The sequence below is a fragment of the Drosophila subpulchrella genome, chromosome 3R (assembly GCF_014743375.2).
Source record: "Drosophila subpulchrella strain 33 F10 #4 breed RU33 chromosome 3R, RU_Dsub_v1.1 Primary Assembly, whole genome shotgun sequence".
Taxonomy (NCBI): domain Eukaryota; kingdom Metazoa; phylum Arthropoda; class Insecta; order Diptera; family Drosophilidae; genus Drosophila; species Drosophila subpulchrella.
The window spans coordinates 12121724-12137975 of NC_050609.1; the positions used below are offsets into that span (position 1 = coordinate 12121724).

Consider the following 16252-nt stretch of genomic DNA (forward strand, 5'->3'; position numbering starts at 1 on the left):
CAATGCTTTACAAACTGAATAATTTAGAAACAATTTCCAAAAGAGAGAGATATTTAGAAACCATAGCTAAAGGTACTATTTTAGTATTTGTTTTAAAATTAATAACTAGAAAAATATTAGAACATCACAAAATTTTCTTATAGTGATATCTATATATCTATATCTATACCTATAGGTATAGATATTATATATATTTCTTTAGTATCCCTTTTTCCACTATTCTTAGTCTCTAGGCATTGTGATTTTCGAGAAATCAAATCTTTACTAAGGAAGTTCTTTATTTCGGCTTACTCTTTTAGCTAGTTGTTAGGTTGTTTTCAGATAGTTCACCCCCCGTTTTTTCACAGTGTAGATGTAGCCTACGTAGGAGGCGCCTGGGGGGCAGCTTTTTAGCGAAGATTGTCAGTCAGCCGCCAAACAACAACGGCAGCAACAACAGAAATTGATTACCAAATGTGCACGGCTTTCGAGTGGTTTTAGGCTCGGAATTCAAGGGGGTTCAAGGGGCGAGGGGGCTGAAGGCCGGATAGGCAGGCTAATAAGCACAAAAATCCACATAGAGCAGCAATTCCTTTTAATTGAAAATCTCTCTCTCGCGCTCTTCCCATTTCCCAATTTTCCTCCACCTTTTTTTGTTGTTTTCATTTTCGCAATTTCTTTGCGGCTGCAGTGCGTTTAGTTGATAGCGGGGGAGGCGGGTCGTGGGGCGTGGCTGCAGCTCCAAATGCATTCGATATTGCATTTTTTTCTCCGGCAACATGCAAGGATAATAAGGACTTTAGCCGGCTTGGGACTTTTTTTTGTTGTTTTCCAGTTGTTTTTTTTTTTTTGTGGTATGTGTTTTATTTTTGTGGAGTGATTGACTTGCGAAGCGTCCGCTTAACCAACGCTGCTGCTCCATATATCTCACACCATTTGAGGGATCCTGGCTTGCCGTTATCCTGGCAAAGTTGATTGCAGCAAGGACTTGCGTCTATATTGCGGCCCGAAAAATTGCATTGGATGCATTTGCTGGGCAAACAAACTGCCGAAACAAGAGTCATGAAAAAAGTTTAAGGCCCCCAAACTCCGGATTCTCCTGCTCCGCGTAAGACTCGCTGCATGTGCAATGCATATTAGCCGAGTTGTGTCCTGCGTCCTGCCTTCTGAGTCCTGGATCCTGAATCCTGGATCCTGTGCCATCCTCGGCCTGTGCATTGTCCTTTTGGTCGAGCGCCTTTTGCCCCATCCCCACGGCGCTGTGTGTTTTTTTCTGCGGCTGCCTTTTGTTTGATTTGCGAAATTGCAATATGCTGGCTGTCTGGCTCAGCTCGTCGTCTCGTCCTGGTCCTTCTGAGACCCCACTCCTTGCACCTCCCCCCACCCCCCTCCAAACACACGCAGGATAACTGCAGTTAGACTGCAGTGCAAATGCAACCGGTTCCTGCCAGGACATTCCTATTTCGGGGTTAATCTCCATAAGCTTTGCTTGGGCCAGCTCCTTTCTTTTATTCTTATTCATTTATTGGAATTGTATGGGGCATTTCGGTAAATTGCTAATAAATGCTTTTTGAACTTCACATTAATTTTTTTATATATAATTCAATTGAGTTTTTTCTTTATTTTAGGAAATTTAATAACTCAATCTTATTAAATGCTTGGTATTTCAGTTTTTTAAAGTTTTTTCTAATAGTTTTAAATTTTTATTTTCTGGGTTTTTCAGGCATTTTAGTTGCTTATTTAATCTTATTAATTTAATTCAATTTAATACTATTATTTAATTATTTTCCTTTGATTTCTTTATATTTTATAGATATTTTTCTTAAAGTAAAAGCCATAGCTGCAATTGATTTCTCTGAATGAAATATATTTTCTCCTTTTCCCCACTTCCCCTTACTGGTTTTGGCAAAATATTCACTTGTTCAAATGACAGATTATCCCCATAAATATTTTAATTTGATTCATTTGCAACCACTCGTGGTTCAACCCCCCAAAGCGCTGCAGCTCCTGCCCCGATCAGGTTGATGTCCGGTCCCCGTTTCCAGCAAAACCTTTTAATTCGAGTGCGTTTTTCATCATCAACCAGGCTCTTCTCTCCTCTCCACTCCACTCCAGTCCCAGCCCAGTTTTCCCAGCCCAGTTTGCCCAGCCCCCTTGGCCAGATTTCCGTTTAGGTCGTGGCGCACTGAAAGTCTTGAGGCTACGCCGGAGACCCTTCAACCGACTGCGCCAAAATGCACTGGACGTTGGTCACGACGCGGAGCAGAAATCAAACAATCAAACAAAATGAAATCGCCGGTCTGCCCCTTTTCGCTCCTGGTCTCTTGTATTTTTCTCCCTTCTTTTTTTTTTTTGCTACTGCTGCTCGCGAGTTTTTTGTTGGCTTTGTTCTGCTGCTGCTTTTGTGCACACGCCCCCTCAAAGTCCAGTTTTGCAGTCATCAAGTTTTGGCCTCCCCCTCCCTGGAGAGAGAGAGGGGTGAAAAAAAGGCACCCCCCCTGCTGGCGGGCTTCCGGCTGCCCATGCTTCTTTGGCATGTCTTCGCATCCGTTGCATCCGTCCATCTTGCCCGTTTCCTCCCCTTGGCCCCAACTCGCCACTTCGCTGCAGTGGCTGCCAGACGAAGGAGCCACCCTTCGAGGACTTTTCCAACCCCCCCCCCCCCCCCCCCCCCCCAGAACCGAAAACAACTCCAGCTCCAACTTCAACCCCCCCCCACAGCCCTCTCTATATATTTTATTTTTAATTAATTAATGCGAATGCAAAGTACAATTTCTACAAGGAAAACTTGTTTTGCAACTCGCTGGCAACCCTTTTGGGCTCGGCTCCACCCTTAGCCACCATGGGCCACCCTTTGCCACCCTTTGCCACCCCCTATCATCCCTTGCCACCTGACTGCTGTGTGGCGCCTCCAAATATGCGGCGAAACAGCCGTGTGGCTGGCTGTGAAGAAATGCAGTTAATTTACTCAGAAGTAGCAGGGAATTGCAGTGGGAAAAGCGGCTTCAAGTGGGCGGCTGGTGGGTTGAAGAAAATTGCTGCAGAAAGTTGCTGCTGCAGTTTCTTTTGTTTTTGTGTGCACGCCGTAATGTATGCAACATAATTTTTGCGCTCTTAGCTGCCGCTGGATGAATTTTTGTTAGTACTCAGAATGAGGGGGGAAAATTTCTGGGAAATGGAAGGAAAAGCGTGGAGTTGCCTGGCTGGATATGCAGTCACCTCCTTTCAGGCATAACTGCAATGTGTGTGCGTGTGCATGTGTATCTGTGTGTGTGTGTGTGGGGGTATTTCTGAGGTAGTTGGCGCAGTTGAAAAACTTTGGTCTCGGCAAGGTGAGTGGGGTTGGAAAAACCCTTACAGCTTTCGTTCCGTAGGCCTCCTCAGTTTTTCCAGGTTTTCATCATATGTAGTAGTATATATTTTCCGGTTTTTTTCGGGGGCGCTGGAAAATGTTGCAAAAGTTATTTCTTCACGGGTTTGCCAGGGCTCTTAATGAAATATCTGCATGGATGCGAGTGGATGCAGTTGGCAGCAAAGTGGTCTCCACGGGTTACTTAATAGGCAACTGCCAGCTCACATGGCCGGGCAATAGACTTCATTCGTAATTGCACGGAGAAAAAATTGAAATGAATTCATACAAAAGGTGACTCAGAGATATCTTCAGGGTTTTTTTTCGTATACATTGTGACTTGTTTAAACAAAACGCGAATTCTTTAGCAACACGTGGTTTTTTTAACCGTTAAAATGTTTCATAGATCTCTTTAAATACATCTTTGTAAAAAACGCGAATTCTTGAGGATCGTTAGTTTCAGCTCTTAACAATCCATCCCTATAAGCAATTAAAACCACATCGATTGCATTGGATTTTTTCCCGTGTGGACTTTAAGGCCGAATCAACTGGGGGAATCGGGCTGAAAGAATCTGGCTGTTTGGGCGACAGTTCAGCGACACGCTCAAAAGCCTCAAAAGGAGTGCGGGCGCGTCTTTCAATCTGTGACTTTTGCACCCCCTCCACCGCCACCACCTCCACCCTATGCAAATAGACAGCCCTAGCCCTTCTCCACCTTAAGCAAAGTAGGATAAAAAGAAAATGCAGCAAAAATGCAGCTGCAGGGCCAAAAGGGGGGCGAAATAGAAGAGGACCGTTGCCGCTGCAGACACATTTTAATGATGCATGCAACAGTAAACTGCAATCAGATATGCGCACATCGTTAGTCTTCAGCATCAGCCGCCGTTTGTTGATTATCTTAGAATGGAGAGCACGGCAAGAAAGATAACCATAACCCATACGCCCCGTTGGCCACCCGGAACCTCACCCGTGCACTTTCCGCATTGCATGGAAATTTATTTGCCGTGCAAATAAACTGCAACCTCCTGTTTGCAAGAAGTCGGTCCCCGTATTCGGATTCTTGGCCCCACTTCATCCCTAAGGAGAAAGAAAAAAAAAGAGGGCGGGAGCCGCAGAGGAAACCCCTAACGGAGGCACTTTTTTATGCAACTTCTTCAGCTCGAGTGGTTTCCCAAGTTGACGTTTCAAATGTCAATTGTGTGCTTAACTGCATTCTTTTGACATCTCCGTCGTCGTCGTCGTCGTTGGCTTTCCTTATTTGCCCTCGTGTGTGTGAGTGCTCCTCGGAGTAGGGCAACCCGTCTCGAATCCAGACTCCTTTCCATCCTCAAGCCCATTCCCCTTCCCCAGTCTTTGTCTAATTTTGGTTTCTTTTTGTTGCAAATTGCGGCCTAAGCGGGAATATAGGGTGGGCTGCGGGGTGGAAAGGTGAGTGGAGGGCAGGAGGCCGTTCCTGGAGATCGCTTTCGCTGCTAGTTGGCAGACGGCAGCTGGTAGGCACTTGCAGGGAAGCCAAGACATCACTTAAAGGATCGACTATTTTGTACCGTGTTTTTTAAGATTTTAACTTTTAGAATTTTAACTAATTATTTTAAAACGTAACTGTTTATTGACAAAATTAGATATAATTAAAACTGTTTCTCTTCATCATAAATAATGTGTTGTTTTATATTTTTCAGTACCATACCACTAATATATGGTACTATTTTTTAAAAAACTTTAAATTTATTCTTAGCCATAAGTTATTTTTTATTGAAAAAATAATATGCATGACTTAATATTTTTTTAAGTTTTAATAATTTCTATTTTTTTATGTCTTCTGTTTTTCTAATAAAAATAATCATATATTAAATTTATTTTAAGGTTAAAGGTATTATTCATAAAAACCATAATATTTATGCCTTTTATTATTCCCATTGTTAGTCTTTTTTTTTTTTCTATATTGTCATTCTAATATCTTCATTTTAGTTAGGCAAAGTTATCCGAACTGGGACAGTTTTCAGGGAGTGCTTATATACCCCACTTGCAGCACCTTCAACAGGGCACACGTAATTTCTTTTCTTTGGCTTTCACTTTGTTTGAGCAACGTTGCAGCGACTTTTGCCAAGTCGCTGGGAAAATATGCCGCATTCACACACACAGGGCCACTCGCACACACTCGCAGGGGAACAGTGGGCCAGAGTCAGCGAGTCAGACTGCAATCTTGCCTTCAATTAAGCTTTGACAAGTGCATTGCACACAGGAGCAGCGGGGGCATGGGGGATGCGAGGGCAGGGAAAAGGACTTCGACAAGGAGAAGAAGTCGCAGGAGCAGGAGCAGTCTTCCACAAAGCGCATAAATATGAATGAGAAGGCAGGACGATGGACTCCTTGCCGTGAACTGTTGGCCAAAATAAGAAATATAAAAAAAAATAGAAGGACGACCAGGGAGCCCGGAGTGAAGAACTGGAGAAGGAAACGCAAATAAATGAATTGCACTTTTCCTTTGCTCGAATTTTCTTCTGGCGCCCCGTTTCAATGGGCCGCGCCTCAATGGCAGTGGAAAAACTTTGCATATTGTGTTTATTCTATGCCCGCGGAGATAAAGAGAGCTCCAAGCCAGGTGGAAGTCGGAGGCAGCCTTTAATTAAGCGGGTCCAAGTCGCAGTCCGCTGGCATTATGCCTAGATAATGGCAAGGCCGAGCTGAAAAGGGGGCCACTGGGCGGGGGAAGACAGATATGAAATGCAAATTATGCGGCGAATTGTGTGCTCATTAATTAAAATTGAACTCGGACTGAAACTGAAACTGAGGCAAGAACAGGGCCTGAGAAAGTTCATCAGCCATCAAAGCGCCAGCAGCATCATTAGCGCCCCGGCCAGCCTAACCAGCCAAATCTCAAATCCTTCATCCTGAATCCTGAAATCCTCACTGTCCACGCCGCTGCACTTTGAGGTGAACACTCAAAAGTTTTTGCGCCATGGCTGGGGGATATTTTTTTTTGTTGCGACGGGGTTTGGGATTTCTGGCAAAAATATTATACATATATTACATCTGGTCTGAGGGGTCTGAGTCAAAATGCAAATCTTGCAGATTTTTAATTTCTTTTCAACGAAAATTTTATTTTCTGTTTGCACTTCTTGTTGTTCGCCCAGGACGTTGGCAGGACCAACCCTTTTTTATTTGCCAGTCTGCCAAGGATGCTGATGGCTCGCCCCTCTCTTCTCGAGATGCCTTGCTGCTTTTAAGCTTTATTATTATGTATTATAGATTCATATTATGCACTTTTTAATTTTTTTTGTCTGCCATCTCAGGGCTTGAGACTCTCCAGACCGACAGCCCAAAATGAAATGCGTTTTGCCTTGCCGGAAAATAGGAGGGGAATGCTTAGCCTTTGAGGAGCCAAGAATACCCTTTTCCAATTCATTTTTAATCATTTTTAAGACTAATAAGATTACTTTTAATGTTATTGTTTTTTAATATATGTGTCTAAATTTCAATTAAATAATGAGCTTGACACAAGTTACCTTTACATAATTGAGTTTAGGTATCAAAACATTCAAAGTACTTCCTTATTAGTTATATAATTTTAAAGTTGCCCATTCGAACTTTTTAAAATATTTATATTAAATGCAATCTTAATTTTAATTTAATTACAATTTTATAATGAGTTTCAAAAAATCATAAAACGTTTCAACAGAAGTAATCAGCAGCTGCTTGTGGTACCCATTACCATGATAGGGTATTTCATAAAGGATTTTTGGACTGGGTAATGCTGCTGCAGTCATTCCTCAAATGTCCTTGGCAGAACCACCCTTCTGGCTTCTTTGGGCGGCAGTGTGGGTTGTCTTCTGGTTGCATTGCCACAAGTTGCTGCTCGAGATTCGAGACCCCACCCATCCAACCACGGCTCCTTTCGATTCCGCCTCCTTGTTCTTGTGCAGTGCCCTTCAAGACTTTTTCGCCCGCCCTCCTTGCTTACATTTGGGGCGGCTTTTGGGGTTGCATCTGTGAGATACATTCGCGTAATGAATTCGGCCCGAGGGTGGCGACAATGAACTTGCCTGCATTCGCCCCCATCCCACCCCCCCAAAAATACTAGGGCGTTGACATGTCAAGGCGAAGTATTCCGAAAATTACTTGCAAGGCCCAAGCCGAAAAAAAAGGAAAAGGACTTCACGCTTTGCTTGCCAGGAAGTCGGGAGGAAGTGAGGTCCTCGCGAGGGGGAGGAAAAGCCAGAATTGTTTCAGCCAGCTGGGAACCGAACCTGCCGAATCATGTAAAGCTATGCCGGAAAGCGCCTTGAAGCAGAACCAATGCTGCTAAAGGAAACAATTTCCATTTCCATTTGCATGGCGATCTGCGATCGCAGATCACGGAACCCGGAGAAAAAGGCGAGGGTGCGCTTTTCACACGGTTTCTGAGTATAAAAAAAGAAACAAAAAGACCCAAGGGTCGGTCATAATTTTTAATAATTTCCTTTTGCTTAAATAGTTTTTCCTTTGCCATAACAAATTCCCACCGCAGTGGACAATTGAAGTGTTAGATGCAAAGATCCAATTGCCAGCAAGTGGCTGTAGAACAGTACAGATACGCACAAGATAAGTTGATTGCACTAATTTGACTGCAGCACCCAAAGAGCTCAGATATATGTACATATATGGTTCCCATGGCGGACTAGTTTCATAGTTCCGCATTGGACAATTGCCGGTTCCTTCTTCGAAAGGCCGTCCAAGTTGAGAACTCAACTGGTCTGCTGGGGGTTGCTTCAATCAACTTCTGACAAGAAGTGTTAAATCTGCACTCGCTGCAATTGCAGCTGGAGGCCGCTTTATTAGAATATCCGGCAGCTTAGGCTATGGACTGCCAGACAGCCTGTCTGCCCTGGTCCACATAGTCATAATTCATAAATCAACTAATTCTGGAGTCGTTGGGCCAGCACATCAGCAGAAACAAATAGCACCCTGCTCCCTTTCCCAAAAATAAAAAAAAAACAAAATCTGTGACCAAGACAGAAAAGTTCTCAGGCTCGGCGACATCAGGAAGACACAACAATTAAAGGGTTTCGAGTTGCCTTAATGAACCGCAGCCAGACAAAAGGTCAAAGACAAGACCATCATCATCGTCAGCGAAAACAAAGGCCTAGAAGGCCCAAACCAAAGGCAAACAAAGGTGGGCCCCACACACAAAAATGAAAGGGAGAAGACGTCACGGCGGTTGCCTGCACTTCCTGGTAAGAAACAGACGGCGAAAGAGCCCAGAAGACGCCGCTGGGTTTCAATTACAAGGTCCCAAGATTTCGCCCTGCTCCAAGATGAGTGACCTCCCTTAATTGAGCGTGAAGCGCTGCAATACTTTGACACCTTTATGACAGGGACATGGACATTCGACAGGGCCATCGGCATTGCATTGACATCGAAATGGATATATGGATTGTGGGCTATAGACAGTGGACAGCAAACAGGGACTACCCCCTAAGACAGCCGACGGAACTGGAACTGGACCCGGTGGACGACACTAATGAACATTAATGTTCGTATTGTGTAATGTCGCGACTTTAATGTAAAGTGCAATGAAGCAATGCAAGGCCAGGGGGTAGTGCATCCACCGGATGCACTCATTAAGTGCTGCAGCCTTTGACTTGCAGACCCGAAAGAACTGGACGCAAATGCGAGCTGAGTTATGATGCCAGCTGACGAGCTGTCAGAAGAGTCATCGTCATCCACCGAGGAGGAGGTGGATCGGATTGGATGGGTTACGATGGGCTGGCTGGCTGTTGGAATGGAATGGGGTAGCTGCCGACTGGACGGCAAGTGGTTGTTAAGTCTGATTCACGGCTCGGTTCGGAAATCAGCGGGCAGCACGTGTTCCCCTGCCAGCCCGTAACCCTTTGATCTGACCAGGGGCCACTCAAATGGGTAGGGGCTGTACCCTACCCTCCACCTACCATCACCCCCCTCCCCCTTGATTTTCCTTCGCCCTCGCGAAAAACCATTTTCCACAAATTTAATTCCATTAATGTCGCAGCCATCTCCTTTCACTCGCTGGCGCTCCTCCAGCGACCCTTCAGAAGTTCTTCAAATGTCAAGCGGAGGCAGGACTCGCAGGATTCTCCAGCAACTAAATTATCATAATGAATCTCGCAACTACTTGAGTTTTGTTTGCCCGACTGGCAAACTCAACTCGGTCCGAGGAGGGTTAAGCGATGGCTCGGCTCCTAACGGATTTTTAATTGAAACTGTCACTTGTCGAGGAGCCAAGGATGATGGCCAGGACGATGGCTCAAAGCCCAGCCAGGATGGCTCCTCTCCTCTCCTCTCCATTCCTTTCCTGAGCTGAAGTAGTTTTCATTGCAATTACGAAGGAATTAAATGCTGCATGGAAGATGAGATGAGAACCACAAAAGTTTTCCAAGAATTTCATCTCCGATGCATAAATCAACAATTGTCTGTCGCCCTCAGACATTCCCATTGTTTGATCAAGAAAATCTTTTCCATTTAATCCAAACACAAGGGTGAAGGAGGAGCCAACATGAACAATGGGAATTGAATTTTATGCTTTACAAGATTTTATTGCGACTTTTTGACTCGACGCCTCCGACAGCTCGAATCCCCCAGATCCCCAATCCTCCGCCCAATCCAATTTCGTTATGAAAACGAATCGCAGTACGCCTTTATTAGCAGCAAATTTCATTATTCAAGTCAATTTGCCTCGGAGATGCCTCGAAAACTTGCTCGATAGTGACCCCCCACTTGGCTGGGCTCTTTGCATGGGTTCAATTGAATTAAATACAATCAATTTGTTGATACGCAGATGAATTTAAACAAATTTAGCCCGAGTGTGCGGCGAACGAGGCGACTGAGGATGACTCAGCTGCTATGTATATTGTCCGGAGCCCAAGGGTCCCGAGTCTCGGGTCCCAGGTTAGTCACTCCGGCGGGTCAAACGACACCCAAGTGCCGTCCAAGGCTCTGAACATGCAATCAAAGCCACCATCCTCTGGCAAAAAAAGTTATTAAAAAAATACAGTACTACAAGATAGACTAAAAGGTAGTCCCGTGCACAACCTCTAATTATCTCAAGCCATGACATGAAGTCATTTCTCCAGTCCAGTCCAGTCGTACATGTATTCTTTTTAATGCCAGCGCTCACGCTGAAATTGAAACTTCAAATATTTGTATGCGGCTCAAGGACTCGCCATGTGTGGGTAATTTCCTTAATAACAGCCAGCCTATCGCATTAACATATCTCGCATTTGTCATAAAAATAAGTCAACCACCAGCGCCACCCACCTACAAACCTACAAAATAGCCCAGCTGGTCTCCGCGGAGAAGGTGTTTTGTCAAGGAAATAGGAACTATAACCCCCTTCTAGTAGGTGGGTGGAATGCGAAGGAAGGAAGTGTTTATGCCTGCCCATGTGCGTCTCGTAATGACCACCGGCTAAATGGACACATTACGCGCCGGACACACGAAAAATTGAATTATTCAAGCGACTTTGGAGGCGTCGCTTTTGGAGCCAAACGACATTGCGTGTCAAAGTTTTTCCCTTACGCCAACTTCTAAACTCTGGCACTCCCACTCCTTGAAACTTATGCCGAAAAATAGGGCTAAGAAATACGTTACAAAAGGCAGCCGGCCCACAGAAAGGTGGAAAACCCAACGAGTGCCTTAAAGTTCCACTGGGTGACTTCGAGACTCCGTTTACGCTCTATGCTCAAACAGCACACGCCAGAACCAGGACAACCCATACCCCCCACTATACCATACACCACTATAGCATTCTAGACCCCGAACCCTTAGGAAATGTAACGGCCGACGATCGACGACAGTTGGTTTCCCAGAGCGTCTTCAAGACGTTCGAGGGGGTGACTTATTTATAAGGAAAAGACTTTCGACATCTGCCAGCTGCACGGGTCTACCTCTGATTGCAACGTTAATAATGCAAGCGAAGAGGAGGGTTACTGCCACGCACCAAAGCGGATGTTTTTTCGGGAGGGGATATGAAATCACTGGGACTGGCAAAGGGAACTCTAAGTACTATATAGAACTTCCATTGCTTGACGGGACTGTACTCATTATTAGTTGGAAGCGAGTGCAAAAAGCACTTACGATTAAGAGCCGGGAGTTTGGGGAGGGGGCAAGTATCATTTGGCTAACGCTTGAAATTGGCTTCGTGACGCTTATCGCGATCAATAAATAATATACGAGCAGTTCTAGACAGAGACGGGTAGCGGCAGAGATATAGATACACGAACGGAACGACATCGAGGCGGAAAACAAAAAGTATCTGCCAGATACATTTGAGTAATTTGCGTCGTTAGTGCCGGAAAGAGAGGCAAAATAATAATAATAAAAGAAAGTACGCTTGATTACAATGAAAATGTTTTTAATGCCCGAGCTCCTCTTTCCCTCCCGCCACTCCCCTCCCCCCTCCCCCTCCTTTATACACCCACACAGAGACAGAGAAAGATATCTGCATAGATAGGCGAAGCAAAAGGACACACGTTAGGCATGCATTTTCCCCCTGTTTCTTTCTTTTTTTTTTGTTCGATATCAAAAGCGCGATAAGCACTAGACACGAATGTGGGGTAGTGGGTGGGAGTGGGTGGCAGGTGCAGGTGCAGGCTTGCAGGTTGGACAAAAGCCCGATGGAGGGCAGAAGGAAAAGGATGGTGGAAAAGCCTCAAAGTCGAAACAGTCGCGACCAGCGACCACTGTCCAAACAAAAGTCTGGAAAAATGAGCAGTGGGAGCCGACTTGGCCACATATGGCCATTTTCTGGCTGCCATTGCGTGCCTGGCCCGAATACTAGTACATATCCGTATCTGTATCTCGGCAAGCTCGTGTCTATATCCGTAGTATGTAGTATCCCAGGCTGCGAATGTACGAGTGTGTGCTATCTAATCAAGCGCTGAAAGACAATAAAAGCCAACAACGCAGCCACGACAAACAGCGACCACAAAAAGTGCTTATGTCTGAAAACAACAGCAGGACAAGACCGATAAGTTACGTGGAGACCAACAGGATACCCAGTAATTTGGATAGATCCAGATATCTGGAGTTATAAATAAGTCTACAGTTGCATAACTCTGGTTAGCCTAAGATGTATAGAACAGAATATAAGCAGATACAATCTTTAAGAACTTTAATTTTATATTTTTTAAACAGTTTTCTTATGTGTGGGTATACAAGATGTTTCATACTTGTTAAAAATGAATTGTTAACAATCGTTCCTTTTTAGGTATGTTGGTATACAAAATATTTGTTTAGAATGGTATGATGATCCTTAGCCACATCCTTTCCCCTAATTACAAATACCCCTTTATAAAAAATCACAGAGAATTCCAGGCAACCTACTTCTCTCCCTGGCTAAGAGCAGCGGGAAAACCTTTCCCTGGCTCCACTCGAAAGTATCGCACGGATGTCGTATCTATGGCCCGCCATATGGCGACCAAACGCCGATATCTGTGAGAGTGTTTCCATGTACGAGTATCTGTATCTTATCTGGCAGTCGGGGTATTAGCCAAGGAGCGTGCACCTCATCCTCCTCCTCCTCCTCCTCCACCTCAGGGCTCCCGAAAAAGCAGCAATGGCCATAACAATAACTGAGACTGGGCTGACATCATAATAATTTGAGTTTACTGCATTGCTATACCGCTAGAGAGAGACCTTTTGGCAAGTTCTCGGAAAAGTTTTCGCATAAAATCCCTGTTTGAGACAGCCACTGGAGAAGGCAGAGAAGGACATTTTCTTTTAGCACAATTCGCTTCACAAAGTTGCTGCCAATTCTGGTGGAAACGACTGCCAGCCAACTTTGCGGCAACATAATTTTAATGTGTTTGTGGCAGGATTAGAGCTGTGGAGAGCTGGAAAGCTGCAACTGCATTGGCAGTGAATGCCAACACACAAGTTGAAAGGTGTTTCTGAACTTTATTGATGTCGTCGACTTCGGGCGACTTCCGCACCACCCGTTAGGCAAACAGCATTGGGATCAGGTAAAAATCGGTTCCCGACTGGATGGATGTCAAATGCCACCACCGAGCACGCCCCTTGGTTCCGTCTGCCTGGCTTCTTCCTTCTGCCCCTGCTCCTCATACTCATCCTTATCCTCCACCTCCTAACTCCACCTCCACCTCCTTCCTCCAGCGATCGCCAGCTTGTGCGCACGCGCATTGAGGCATAGACTGTGAGTCCAGGTGTGCTCCGATCATCGCTCGCCGCTCGTGGCAGCCAAGTACGTGCCATAACCACACTTGGAAAAAATACTACTGACTTCTAAACTGTCACCCAAATAAAATAACTGCTAAAAATACCTATAATCATCTCTAAAATTCGATTTTAAAATGGTACAAAACCGATTTGATTTATAATTTTACATGTATTGATAAGTTTGAGTTTTATTTTTATATATTTGTTTTATTTTTATAAGCACAAAAATATCAATTGCCTTTCAATATTATTAATGTTTATAATTCTAAAATTAATAATTCGTTATTAAATTGACAAGATAATTAAATATTTTTTCAATATATTATGAATATTATTCTTATTAAAGTCCGCTTTAATATTTTTAAGATATAAAATATCTTAAGTAAATTTTCTATCATTCTACAAGTGGATGCTTTTAAACATCAAAGTAACTAAAGCAACCCCCATTATCCTCAGTGTATTGAAACTCCCTTGCTTCCAAGCAGTCGTTTGCGATCATCAGCTGTTGGCTGTGGCGATCGTTTCCTTCCGCATCCGTATAAGCATAGGGGCTGCAGAATCCCTACCAGTTTCGCATTGCTCTTCGTGATTTCCCCCACCATTTGCTCATTTTTCCATTTCCAGCGAATCTCAGCTCGCCAGATTGCTATTTAATCTGGCAAAATGATTCTTTGAAGCGGAATCACAATGCCTAATTGCCACTAGTTCAGTTTTGGGACAGTTTTTTTTTTAGTTTTAACGGATTTTAGAGTCACTTGACCGTAACACAATTCCACCTCGCCCCCTCGTAGGCACTTTTTATGAGCCAAAGCATATTTTAATGATGACACCCGACCACGAGAAGGAGAGGAATATAGACAGAACACATGGCCGTGCCACACTTCGGTCGTTTGTGCGATGAGTACATTACCGTGTGCCGCGATCTGTGAAGGCACATTCCAAAGCACACTTTGAGATACATGCATGTATGTACATATATGTCCCTAGCACTGCCCCTCCATAAAAACCCGTCGCCTCCCTCATTTCCAGCGCATGCAAAGTATCCGCCGAAGCCAGCGTTTTCCATCGGAACATGAACGGAAAATGTGTTAAGGTCGTAATTATCTGCGCTGTCGTTTGTAGGTGGAAGTTCGCCTCAGCTGGCAACTTTCTTCGCTCCTTGCTCTCCTTTCTTCTCCTGGGCTAGTGCCATATGTTGGTTTCTATGCCCTCCTTGCGGGGTTGAAGTTAGAAAGGCCCATTGATAACGCTCCTAGACCAAGTCCCGAAGTGCATTGAACTTGGAAATGCCAACTGTCTATCGTAGGAGCAGTTGAAAAGTATCTAAAGAAAGCATTCCTCAAGAAAAGGTTGTCGACATAAAGAGGCAATTAGGTAGTTTTCTTCGACTTAAGAATACGGGCACGTGGGCGCAATTTACCTATCAGATGGTTTATAAGATAATGAAACCGAAGACTTACACTCTGGTATTTGTAAGGAACAAAGAAATAGATTTTATTGTATAGAACTGAAACTATAACTTTTTTCTAAAACAGATTGGACCAATTACAATCTTGAAAGTAAAATAAAATATCTTTTACTTTAACATTGACAGGATGGTATACAACATTTTTTGGCTTAAGAATTTAACATTTCTATAACATCGATTACAAATTTATAGAAAATACAGTACAAGAAATATGCCAGTTAAACTATAAGTAACTATACTAAAATCTGTAAAATTTTATAAGTATTGGATTGTAATACAAATTGACTTTGCCATTCTTACTTTAATTGGTTTTTGCCTTTCCACTAACGTTCCTAATTTCTTTTTCTATTGCAGGAGGATCTATGATGGACGACAGAGAAAAATAATGCTTTGTTTGTGGTAATTTTGACAATTCCAATATCCCGATCTGCTGTGCATAGGAATGCCCTTACCCTGCTCTAGACCAAGCCCGACCAACTTACTAAGTCCTGCATAGGGGTGGCTGTTCCTGCTCCTGCTCCTCACCCTCTTTGCCTTCGTTCTTGTCCCTCCGGGTTGTCCTTGCAAGCTGCAGGCTTGCTAGGAGGTACAGTTGCCGAAAAAGGGATCGAAGAACGGAGGGGTGGCTTCCGTTGACATTGACTTGGGCCTACGGGCTGCAGTCTGCATTCCATTGCACTCGCAATTGAAATCGAAGGGTCCGAAAGTCGAAAACCCAGCCTGCCAAAGGGGAGGATTCTGTTTCGTGGTTCTATATTCTTGGGAAATGCACATGGCCCCTAGACACTAACGATACGAAAAACGAGCATTTAAGATACACACACCAAGTGTGATCGATAGTCGATGCTTTGACGCATTTGGCGAGTTCCAAAGTCCCCATATTGATTATTTCGAGTGCTTACGCATTCGACCCATGGCCATATGCAAAGTATCTACTTGTCTATGTATCTGTATCTGTATCTGTGGCAGAGAAAAGTAAGTCAAACTTGTTTATCAGCGAAAACGAAGTGACTTATCTTTATTTTGTACAAAAACAGAAAGGGGCGGGTACACACACGCTGACTCACACCCCCAATCACACACACACACAAACAGACTGGCAAGTGGAGAAATTAGATAAAAACCTGTCTCGGGTGGGAGGAGGGTCCGAAGGGTGGTTGGCCTGTGCTGAATTAAGGACACCACCCCGAGAAACCCACCCACAGCCTCACAGGACCTGAGCAGCCATCCCCTGGACAGCCCCAAACCGAGCACCAATCAAGTGG

General features: G+C 44.3%; 1 protein-coding gene across 9 annotated transcripts in view; it reads left to right on the top strand.

Moving 5' to 3' along the window:
• LOC119550594 (homeobox protein prospero) overlaps positions 1-16252 on the top strand; it is a 57460-nt gene that overhangs the window by 28607 nt on the left and 12601 nt on the right. For all 9 annotated transcript variants that reach the window (XM_037859403.1, XM_037859460.1, XM_037859454.1 and 6 more), the window contains exon 3: positions 15342-15386. The gene's annotated coding sequence lies outside the window, so the exon portion shown is untranslated. The remainder of the gene's footprint in view (positions 1-15341; positions 15387-16252) is intronic.